The following is a 12,040-nucleotide window of genomic DNA, read 5'->3' as shown; positions in this document are numbered from 1 at the left end:
ATGTGTTGTGACCTTTTTCACACATCGCCCCATTGCTACTGGGGACCCTCTGTTTTTTTCTGCTTTCTAGGGTTTTGTTAGCGTTCTGTGACCTTTTGCTGCAGTTTCACCAAGCCTTGTCCAGTTCAGAGCATTTCAGGCCCTGACGATTGAAAGTTAGTTTTTGCAAGTTATGTGATTCCGAAGTGTGAACACCACCAGAGTGTTTAGAGAGGCCAAAGGACGAAGATCGCAATTGATTTGGACGAATTTGGACAACTTTCTATTTTTAGAAAGTTTGCTTTTTTGCTTTTTCCTATTTTTTAGGAAGTTTTGTTTTTGGCATTTTCAGCCCGATCCCCGATATGGCTATTTTTAGAAAGTTTTTCCTATTTTTTAGGGATGTCTGTTTTTTGCTTTTTCGGGATGCAAACCTAGGGTTTACACTTGCACCACTGACCAGCTTCGACCGGAACTCGAAAATTCCAAGTTTCGATCTAAAAAGCTAAATCCCTAGATTTTAGGCTTTTTGCTGCTTCAGATGATCCACCTAGGCATGGATTTCAAATTTCAAGTTAATCCGATTAAATTAGACTAAATTGTGAAATTTTGAAATTTCTCTGAAAATTATTCTAAGTCTGGCTAACAAGGGTTTTGAAGTATTTTTGCAGGTTCAAACTCCACCAGGATGCAAGAGAGGCTATGAAGGAGCCTTGCCTGAAGTCCGCCATGCCTTAGGAGGCTGTGTGGGTGCTCACCCTGAAGTCCGCCATGTTTGGGGAGGTCACATGGGAGCACACTCTAAAGTCCGCCAAGGGTAAAAGGGCCATGAAGGTCCTCACTCCAAAGTCCGCCAAGGTCTAAGAGGTCAATGTGGAGAGCCTTCTAAAGTCCGCCCAAGTGATGGAGGAGCTATCCTTAAAGTCTGCCACACCTCAGGGGGCCATGAAGGAGCTCTCATCAAAGTCCGCCATGAGTTTGAAGGAGGCCATGTTGGAGCAAAGGCTAAAGTCCGCCCCAATGCCTTAGCCAAATAACATCAATAATGGAGGCCATGAAGGTACCTTAGCCAAAGTCCGCCATGCATTTGGAGGCCATGTGGGAGCACTCTCCAAAGTCCGCCCAAGGTTGGGAGGCTAAGGAGGAGGAGTGATCAAAGTCCGCCCAAGCATGTGGGAGCACTCTCCAAAGTCCGCCCAATGAGGAGAAGCGCTAGAAGTCCGCCCAAAATGGAGAAGACACCAAAGTCCGCCATAGTCATGTGGGAGCTAACAACAAAGTCCGCCCAAGCTTTGCCAAGTGTTGGGAGCAATCTCCAAAGTCCGCCATAGGCTAGGAGGGTCCTGAGGAGAGGTCACCAAAGTCCGCCCAAGGTGGGAGAGAAGTCTAAAGTTCGCCATAGGCTAGAGAAGTCATTAGGGATAAATGTCTAAACTCCGCCCTAGGCCACACTAGAGATGTGTTCAAAGTCCGCCCAAGATCTTCACAAGGGGAGAGGCCACCAAAGTCCGCCCAGAGTAAGAAAGCCATAGAAGAGCCAAGTCTGAAGTCCGCCATACCTTGGAGAGGTATCCAAAGTCCGCCAAAATTTGAAGAAGATGGAGATAAAATTCGAAAAAATCCACCTACACATGGAAGGTCAAACAAAGTCAACATGATGTCACAAAATCCACAAAGATTTCAAAATTAAATCCAAAATGAAGAAAATATCTAGGGATTATTGAATATCTTCAAAATAAATCCAAAGTGGAAAGTTTTTTTGAGGAAAAGAATATTGAAGAAATATTGGAAAATTATTGAGATATTAATTCAAAATGGAAAGTTTTTGAAAGGGAATATTGGAGAATTGATGAATATCTTCAAACTTAATTCAAAATGGAAAGTTTTTTTTGAAAGGGAATATTGGAGGATTGATGAATATCTTCAAACTTAAATCAAAATGGAAAGTTTTTTTTAAGAATTAGAAGTATGAGTTGGATGATTTTAGGGGTTTTGCTTGAAGATTTAACCTTGTCTACAAATACGTCATTATCAACTTCATTATTACACCAAGAAGTTCAAAATTACTAAGGAGAGCTTAGTAAAGTATGTCAGTTTGAAGATCATCTGGAGAAAATTCTAGATATTGCTGGAAGCGGGATAATATTTTTTGGCAGAAGGTTTGCAGATTTCTGGAGAAGGGCAACTAGTATGAGGAAGAATCCTCCAAACTTTTCTGAATTTTCTGAATATTTTGTAGAAAATTCTAGCCTTACTCCTATCCAAGTCAAAGGTGAAATTAAAGTTGTGAATTTTCTGAATATTTTCCAGAATTTAATAAATGATTTTTTTCGAAAATTTTGGAGGAAGAAAATCATTTTTTTTTGGCTAAGTGTGAAAGTTTTGACACTTGGTGGTAACCTCAACCAACCTTAAGACTGAGGGTTTTAAGGTGAAAATTCGATTTTTATAGCTAAGTATGAGAATAAAAATGGAAAATTTTCCAACACTTAGCCATTTCGCAGCCCCGTTATTTTCAAAACTCTGCAAATCCTTTCCTAACTTTAAAATTTCCATTGTTTGCCTGCAGGCCTTATACATTATGAAATTCCAGGTAGACAAAGATGCTCCTCCAGAGTCGAGGATGAATTCAAAGTGGAAGAACATTAGCGACACCAACCTCGGACACGTCAATTTGAGGGAGTTTAAGAAGCGAATGTTTGGTCTGGACAACCTTGTGCCTACCACCATTGCACGAAAAATGATGAAGAGTGGTATCGTGCACACTGCCGGCTTCCTCCCCACCATGCAGTGCAATGAACTAGTAGTTGAATGTGCCAAACACTACAACCCCATCAATAAGGATATTGTTGCACCTGATGGAAGAGTGTTGGCGAATGTCAGCGATGAGGCCATCAGAGAGGCCTTCAGGATCCTTGAGTACCACAACGCAGTATATATGACAAAGGACGAAGTTGACAGTCTGTACCACGACCACTTGGAGGAATATGATGCCATAGTTAACCATTCTTGGCTAGACAAGCCGAGGAAGGGCGCCTACAAACTCTAGAGGAAGAGCCTAGTGCGAGCATACTTCAAGGAGGACATTGGGGACATGATTGTCCTGCTCAATAGAATAATAGGAAATCCTTAGGGAGCTCCATTCGAACCTCAGATGTATTATTTCATTAATGAAATAATCAATGGAGTAAAAATGATAGATTGGGCCCATATGATCAGCGACAACCTAGACAGCCAGCTAAGGAATTTGGAGGCGAATAGGACTTTCTTCATGAGTTCTTACTTGTTCTATTCTTTAGCCAGGACCTACAGGTACAAAGGTCTCACTTGTAGAGGAGAAGTTGGGAACAAGGAGAACCAATTTCCAGTACAAAGGTCTCACTTGTAGAGGAGAAGTTGGGAACAAGGAGAACCAATTTCCAGTATATGATTGCTATCCCCAGCTCCACATGGAGGAGAAGTTCCATTTCAAAAGGGTGAATGATACCTTCCTGATGCACATTACCCGGACCCTTCAAGGTGGCCTGCACCAGAGGCTCTCTCAAGAGTCTATGGACTTCATCGGTCGGTTCGGGTGTTGGTACATCCAATATCCAAAGTTCACTTACCTCCGAATTCAGGGATTCTCTGGGCCTCCATACAAGCTTCCAGCTTACCCTACCAACCGAGTGGTGTTGCTCAAGGTTGTGAGACAATTGGAGGAGTATATAGTGATTCAAAGGGATAAGCAGAAGAAGGCAGGGACGTCCTCACTTACAATTGGTAATGGGCTGGAAACATGTCCATCATCACAGGTTGCAGCCATCGCTGAGAAAGAACTGGCCTGGTATCCCTTCTATCAATACAAGGCAAGAAAAGATTTCGGTCCATTCCATAGGATAAAGAAGATCGAAGGGACAACGTTTGAGCACAAACTGGATCTAGAAGACTACTGGGCTAATGCAGCCGATAGTTTCGAGATCCGGAAGAGGTTCTGGTCAAGAATTCCTTTGAGTATGGTGAGAGCAACGCAAGTATTCAAAGTTGCCGATCAGGTAGAAGAAAGCCTAGAACTTTAGCAGCTAGGTTTTGAGAAGATGAAGAATGAACCCTTAGTCTTGATAGATTGGACAGAGGGAGAAAAATCAGATCTAGCAGACCTCCTGAGGTCGGTGGTTGAGTACTCAAGGTGGTGGGCGTCTGAAAAGACAAAACAGTTGAAGGCCAAAGGTGTGGCTTTAACTTATGAATTAATGGGAGTAGATGATACTCTGTCCGTCAATCCTTGTACCTCCGCCGGTGATGCTCGGAATCCAGAAAGTGTTGGGTCTTGAAAGATGAAGGAGTTGGGTGGAAGCTCCACAAAGGTCACAGGGAAAAGGGCTGTAGGTGAGAGAAGAGAATCCAACGAAAGTCACTCCATCCTAAGTGCTGCTTCCATTGCGCCTGATCAGAGTACAATTGGGGAGCAAGAGATGAACATCTGTGTGATTGATGATGAAGTAAGAGTGCTTTCCCAGCCAGTTGAGGAAGTGGTGGAGAAGGTCTTCCGAACTCCAGACAGGGGGGCAGATTGAGGCCCCTACAATCTTCTTGGATGGCATACCAGCAAACCCAGGAGAGGCAGATGATGAGTTTGATCGGAACACTGTAGAACAATCAACCATTCCGGATTGATTGAGAGCAAGGATAAAGGCCAAGGTTCCCAAGGAGGCCCACTCAACCGAGGAGGTCACCGCAACATTCCTGGAGAAGGTGAATGAACCCGCTATAGCTAAAGAGCCCAAACCAGCCAAGAAGTTTTCCTTGATTCAGAGAGACAGTGCCGGATTCAGGACAGTCCAGATAGCAGTGCCCAAAGAAGGGAAGACTAGGGACAATGTCACCGCAGATGATTACAAGGTTACCACCATAGAGATGGGTAAGCCTACCCAGGACCAAGAGATCCAATATTTTGATGACTCCTGCAACGTTCTAAAGACGAGGCTAGCTCATGAAAAGGAAAAGAGGAAGAAAGTGGAAGAAGAGAACCAACAGTGGAAGAAGTATGTTTTCCATCTTACCAGCCCGCTCAACCATGAAGTCTCAACTACTCCACCACAACCTCTTCAACAGGGATCAATGAAGGACTATGATGATATGAAGGGATCGTACACTCAAAGGAGTGGATTTCAGACGCTTTGGTACGTGCTGACACCCTGGTAGAAAACTTAGTATCGACACGAGGCAACTTCTTTGTTGATTGATCGTATCCAGGGTCTAGCATCCAATTGGGAAGAAGTGGATGAAATTCAGAATGAAATACTCCCTCACCTGAAGGTTATCCGAGGCATGTCAAAGAGGAGCTTAGTGGATGCAGGCATCATACAGACAAGAGACAGGTACGACTTCGGCACGTGGTACTATGCTTTGGTCACTCAGATTGAGGTTCTGAAGAAATCCGAGACCAAGTGTTTTGAGACAGAGGCAAGTGTTAGAGAGATCCTGGGCAAGGTATTCCGTGTGGCGTTAGAGATCTGAAAGAAGGAAAGCCTAAGGGAGAAGCATTTACAAGCAGAGAACCTGAGAGCCAGGATTCAGGCAAGCTTCTTCCGAGATTCAAGGATGATTAACAAAGGCGATCTTTTGAAGATTGCAAACTTCCTCTCCATTGATGACAACTTCCTCACCCAAGCAGTGGAGTGGGAAGGCATCCTTGCCACATGCGCCGACGATGTGGACTTCATCGACTTCCAGATTGGCGGTTTGCCAAGTGTCACCATGGAGGAGGTCAAGCTCATTGTGTCCAGATACGTTGAATCTCTGAAAGAGGAAAGTGGCCACTCACCTCAGTAAAATTAGTAGCTACGCCACTTGTCACTCTTTCATTTGTTTGAACTGATAGTATTTCGGGAAACCCTAATTAGGGTTTAGGACTTTCAATCTTGGCCCTTGATCACTATTTGATCTCGGCCATTCATTTATTTTTGAGAAACTATATAAGGTTGCCTCCTCTCATTTGAAAAGGGCGAGGTTTTTGATGTAATGTTGCTTAAGGTCATTTCCAGATAATATATTGTATGTGCGCTGCTTTGTAATCTCTATTATTTGAATGATTTGCATGGTTTCAATTGCCTCAACACTTAGTTAGAATTAATTTAGATTTGCTTTCATTGTTGTTAATTTGAATGAAGGATTTGATAAATGTCAATTGATGGTGTATTTCCGCTCATACTTTTGGTAAATGGATGATTTCCATTCTACCGTGCAAAGTTAGTCTGAGCCCATCCCCTGTGCATCCCAACATCTCAATCATAAGCACAACCCATTGAAGATTGCATTGGCCTTGTGTAGTTGTCCCTAGTGTGGCGAAGCAAGGTCTGGTTTCTCGAAAGCACCCAGTTGATACCGTCTCCGAAATTCGTAGGATTAGATTAGCCTTCCTAAACCCTTATCTCTTTTTCCCTTTCTTTTGAAAGTCTAAATCCCAGAAAATCCCCCCCCAAAAAAGAAGAGCCTAAATTGCTAAATCCATCTAAGTGCAGCAGTTCAAAAATACTTGTCAAACGTAAGTCCCCCTTGAAAATTTCAGCATACACTACCCAAGAAGCTATTCCACTAAAGTCGCTTGTTCGCACATATAGACCTTGGAATCAGTAGTGATTTTTCAGGAGAGGATAGAATACCTTCGGGTATCCTATCCTAAGGTTTGGTAGATGATAAAACAAACACCAACAAGATGTAAATGCACCTAGCCTTGGGAGGTGTATGTGATGTCCCTTCCTAATTACAGAATACAGCTTAAGTTTGCCTGATTGAGGTCATAAGTAAAAACAATCAGAAAATAGAGAAAATAACAAAATCCATATTGGCTTAACAGTAAAGAGATTAATTGAAAACAATAAATTCATATTTACCTTATTGCACAGCGGAATTTGACGTAGATATTTGTAATATTCCTCAGAATAAGTAAATCAGACAATGATTAATTCAAAAATAGATAAATCAGATACGCAGGTGAAAGATGAGCAGAAGATTCATATAGGTATTTTACCATAATGGTTCATTTGGGCTTAGTCGAACAGTAAGCTGATTCATTTGTTTTATTTGTTCCAGAAACATGGTACAATTCGATTTCTTAATTAGTTCTTCACCTTTCCTAGAGAGACAGTGGATGGTAAGGGTGGTTCATCATGGCCAGACCCAAACCCAGGAGCAGTCACTTGCCCTCCTGGCCTACTGGTTCATCCTCACACAATAGGTGGTATATTTGGGTCGGCAATTGACCCCCCTACAGATCCCTTCTCCCTGGGAAAGCAGACATATCAATTCAGACCTCTAAATTAATTAATTCATCACCCTTTCCAGAGAGCCAGTGGATGGTAGAGGTGGTTCAACTTTGCCAGACCCAAGCCCAGGAGCAGTCACTTGCCCTCCCAGCCTACTGGTTTATCATTACACAGTAGGTGATCTACTTGGGTGGGCAATATACCCCCCTACAGGTTCCCTCACTTCCCTGGAAGGGTATTTATGAACAATGTATGTTATTGGTATTATTATGATTGTAGAGCATTAGTTTAGTGTCATCATTTGGAAGCCTATTGACTCTATGCATTAATACATTCTCCAGATCAAAGCGTCCATACTGAGAATTATCAATATTCGGAAATTACAGTGACCAATAGTTAATCACTAACGTATTACATAAAATCCATTACCTAGTTGCCAGAAACATTCTTACTGAGACAAGAAACGATCTGTGTTTTAGGTAATCTTTATATTATTAACATTATAGTTGCTAAATGAATGGAGAGGACCTATTCACTTAAATATCGTATTATACTGATTGTCAGATATTCGAATTACAGAATTAAAGGCACCGATAAAGTTATTCCTATGCGGTTTGTGGTATGAGATCATACTTCCAGTATATATTATATGAATTTGATTGGAGACAGAATTTAACATTATCGTAGCACATGAATTGCAATTGATACAAATACGGTATAGACATAATACTTGGTCTGGTATTTAAACGGTTACAGGTTCAATACATATAAAGAATGCAATCCCCTTATTCGGTCTGAGTATGGTGACATACAGTAAATTACTGAAAATTATATAGTAGATTTGTTACAGTTATAATTAGCTGTGTGAAATGGTTTAACATTCGTGACATACTGAAGTGATTTCCATCATACTTTAGATATACGTATTACTCTTTGCAATATCTTAGCAACAATTATTACCATTCCTTTAGGAGATGAAGACATACCTGAAGCATCTTCTTTCTGAATTCCTTTTGGTTGTTTTATACCCCTATCGTGTTAGTCAGGGTGTAGATGTGGACTGAGGCAGCAATAGTGGTGTCAGAGTCCTTCCTTTCTCCGGTAATCCCTTGTCCTTAATACTTTGTTTTCTTTTCCACCAATGTAATGCCCCCTTACATCCTCTACCTGGACTCCCCTTTATTCTTATTGAGGAGCCACGATCCAAGATATTGGGACGTGACCTGTGTTGGGTCACGTCTCTATGGTTGCAATATACGTAACCCATTTAGTCCGATAAGATATAATAATGTGTTTTTTTTTGTTACATTACTGACATTAATAGATTATTAACATATTTTTCCATCTTTTCTTATTTTAGCATTTATAAATATTTATTTTCTTATTAAAATAAAGAATTTAGAAAATACAGATAACTCATATAAAAGATGATTAATATTTTCATTCATAGAAATAATGATCACCTTAGGAATAATTAATGGGACAGGATATGGCCATTAACTTAATTATATTTTAATTATATTCTTTTATATTTTGATTTAGTTTTTAATATTTTATTTTTATCATTCATTATTAAATTCTATTTCAAAGTGGGGACATTACAGTGTATGAGTGCATCGACAATGTGCTTGGCCAAATGAAGGCTATTGTAGAAGAGGACCCCACATTAGTGTTCTACAATGAGCACATCTAACAATCATTTGTTGTCGTTGGGAGAAGTGTGACACTCCCTTACACATGATTGCCTGTGCATTGAACTCCAAGTGGTATGTGCAAATGCTGTGTAGCGTTGAGGTGAAGGTGGGGTCCATGAAGATCATTCAGAAGTTGCATGATTCTACAAAAGTCAGCATCATTCACATCAAGTGGACAAAATTTGCCACTCTTAGGGGATATTCAGAACAAACCAAGACAGATAGGGAGACCGTGGCATCAAAGGATCTAATTCTATGATGAAAGATGCATGGGCCTAATTCCATAATACCACTCTAGCCATTCTTTTGCTGTCCTAGGTTTTTCTTTTTCCCTGCTCTTGAGAGGAACTGGTCTATTAAAGTTTGATCCACTTTGTTGAGAAGAACTGACTTACCTCTAGGAGAGAAGAGGAGCTTGTAGCTGTACATAGCACCTTGTGTCTCATTGATTGCAACACTCTTATGTACATGGAGAGTCATGTAGCCCAATGGTATGTAGAGCTGGAGGAGCCAACACGAGTTGATGAAGATGTAGCACAGATAGGGCTGGTCGGTATTGCTTTAGAGCATCTTGAGCTTGAGGAGTCTAGTAGTTTGAGTGGTGAGGAGTTTGGAGCAGACTTTGGGGATGAGTGATGATTTATAGTAGTGTCCCATTAGCCATTTGAATTTTTGAATGTAATCATCATTTTGAAATCTTGAATATATTATAAACTAATGGATGTTTGGCATTTTCGTTGTTCTTTTAATGCAATATCAAATATTTTAAAGTTTTTCAAAGTGTCATATGTTATTCCTTGCTTATTATTTATAAATATTTTTTAAAGTACTATTTATATTTGCACGGTTGTCCCCTGACCCTTGAAATGCGTTTGCATTGTTCCCCTGTCTCGAGACCCCATGGAACATTGGTTTTTGGGTCAATTTGGTAGCCTAGGTGCTTATGTTGTTGATACAAAGTTTGAGAAAAATACTTTGGTGGTCAATGCTGGTATTTGCTCATTATGTTTGTTTAATAATCAAATTCATCAAGTGTTAGCTGTGTTGTAAACTGTTCCCTAACTACTTGGGGCAATGCCTATTGCAGTGCCTCTAAAGGTACTCATTCTCTTGCTATCACGTAATTAAGACCAAGCAATTCCATTAAAGAGCTCTTCAGAATAGTGAGTGCATTCATATTGCTTGAGTTGCTCCATCATATAATTATTAAGTATGATAAATTAGATGCAAATTTGACATATTTGAACGATAGATGCAAAACTTGCCAAAAATTCACATAAATCCAAGTACTTGTGAGCTGTAGAGGGTGCCAAGTAACTTTCCCTCTTACTCACAGGTGACTTTCAATGAGTTGTAGATAGGAAGGTAGGAGTCCTGGCAGCTTTGTATTTGAAAGTCACCTATTTACTCATCTATGATGAATTTTGTTGAGTAGTTTATATTTTTTGCTGTGGTTTGTCAAGTTGGGAATTTTGCTGAGGTTGCTGAGGTTTGTCAAGTTGGGAATTTTGAAACTATGATTTTAAGTTAATGTCCAAGTTATCGAATCACCCAAAAATTAGGCCAATTCAACATACCAGAATCAGAATTGCTCAAAATCAATGCAGAATCAGATTTTTGTGTCTTGACCTCAAAATACCCTAGATGATGTTCTTTATTGCTGAATCGTGAAAATTAAAATCCGTAAATGGAAGGAAAAATGCAAATGTTATTGGCTGCAGTCATTTGTAATACTTGTCAAAAATCGTTATTTCCTCCAGCCTGGCATGAGGTCTTTTTCCTTTGATGTTCTCATCCAGAGGGGAGGCCATGGGACCAGGATGAAGCATTAACAATTTAGTGTATGCATATTGCATACAGATTTAGTAGTATCAAGGATAAGTAGCGGATGGTTGGTTTTGTCCCCATTTTTTGACGTTGTCGGAAACTTTTTTCCTTATGCCATTTCTTTACAAATTTAAATAATATAATAAGTAAACCTATGGATTTATACTACTATATTTTATATCAATATGTTAGCCCCACATGGGCAGCGTAGTTGGTTAAGGGCTTTGGGTTCTTCCCATATAGGTCTTGAGGTCGAGTCGCACTCTACTCTCAGGTTTTCCTGATGGGCGTGGCTTGTGGGCAGTTGTGTCTTGAGGACTAGTCTTGCCTCAACCCACCCCACTGTGACTCCAAAACTTGGCATCAATAGATGTAAGTCCAAGTCAGGATATGGTGGGAATTGTTGGGTTGAGCCTCAGGGACATCTCTGAGTTTATATATATATATGTGTGTGTGTGTGTGTGTGTGTGTGTGTTGTTTATTAAATTATATATTAATGATTAATAATTATATATTAAAATTATAAATTAATAATAATACAAACATATATATTATATTAATAAATTGTATTTTAAATTATATATTAATAATTATATAGTAAAATTGAAAATTAATAATAATATAAAATTTATGTTTTTTAATATACAATTTTTTTTATTTTTTTTTTGATCGGTTATTGGTCGAAGCCTCAATAGCTTTTGATTGGAGCTATGAACCAGTGGGGACACAGTAGGGGGCCCCATCCCCATTACATATCTTTGAATTATTATTATTATTATTATTATGTTTGATTAGATTGACCCCAAGACCTTCCCCATCCTATGGAAGGCCAAGAGTCATAGCTTAGAATTCCACTTCAGATGTCCCTATTGGGAATTGAACTTGGGTCTCCATAGTGAGAACCCAGTGTTTTAACCAGTTAAGCTCACCCCTTGGACTTAATATACAAAATCATTAAATATTAATATATTTATTTTTAAATATTATGTTTAATTTAAAATTTTTAAATGTATATATTAATGATTCTTATGCTTTTTGTAGAGAAGTATCCAAACTAACCCAAACCCCCAGAATTTTTTTTTTGTACTGGTGTATCGTATCCACATACTCATATTTGTACCCGTACCCAATTTGGCAACTTAGTTTAATGTTGATTCTTCTCATTCTCAATAACTGTGTTAAATCTTCTACTACAGGTTGCGGACAAGCATTAGGAGGCACTAACACAAATGGACACATGCATACATACAGACATTTTGCTTTATGGAAACTGTTGCAGTGAAATACATTATT

General features: G+C 39.7%; 1 protein-coding gene across 3 annotated transcripts in view; it reads left to right on the top strand.

The window, feature by feature from the left end:
- LOC131041368 (chaperone protein dnaJ GFA2, mitochondrial) overlaps window positions 1-12,040 on the top strand; it is a 114,517-nt gene that overhangs the window by 82,520 nt on the left and 19,957 nt on the right. The window lies entirely within an intron of this gene.

This window comes from Cryptomeria japonica, chromosome 3 (genome assembly GCF_030272615.1).
Source record: "Cryptomeria japonica chromosome 3, Sugi_1.0, whole genome shotgun sequence".
Lineage (NCBI taxonomy): Eukaryota > Viridiplantae > Streptophyta > Pinopsida > Cupressales > Cupressaceae > Cryptomeria > Cryptomeria japonica.
This window is presented reverse-complemented; position numbering and strand designations above follow the sequence as displayed.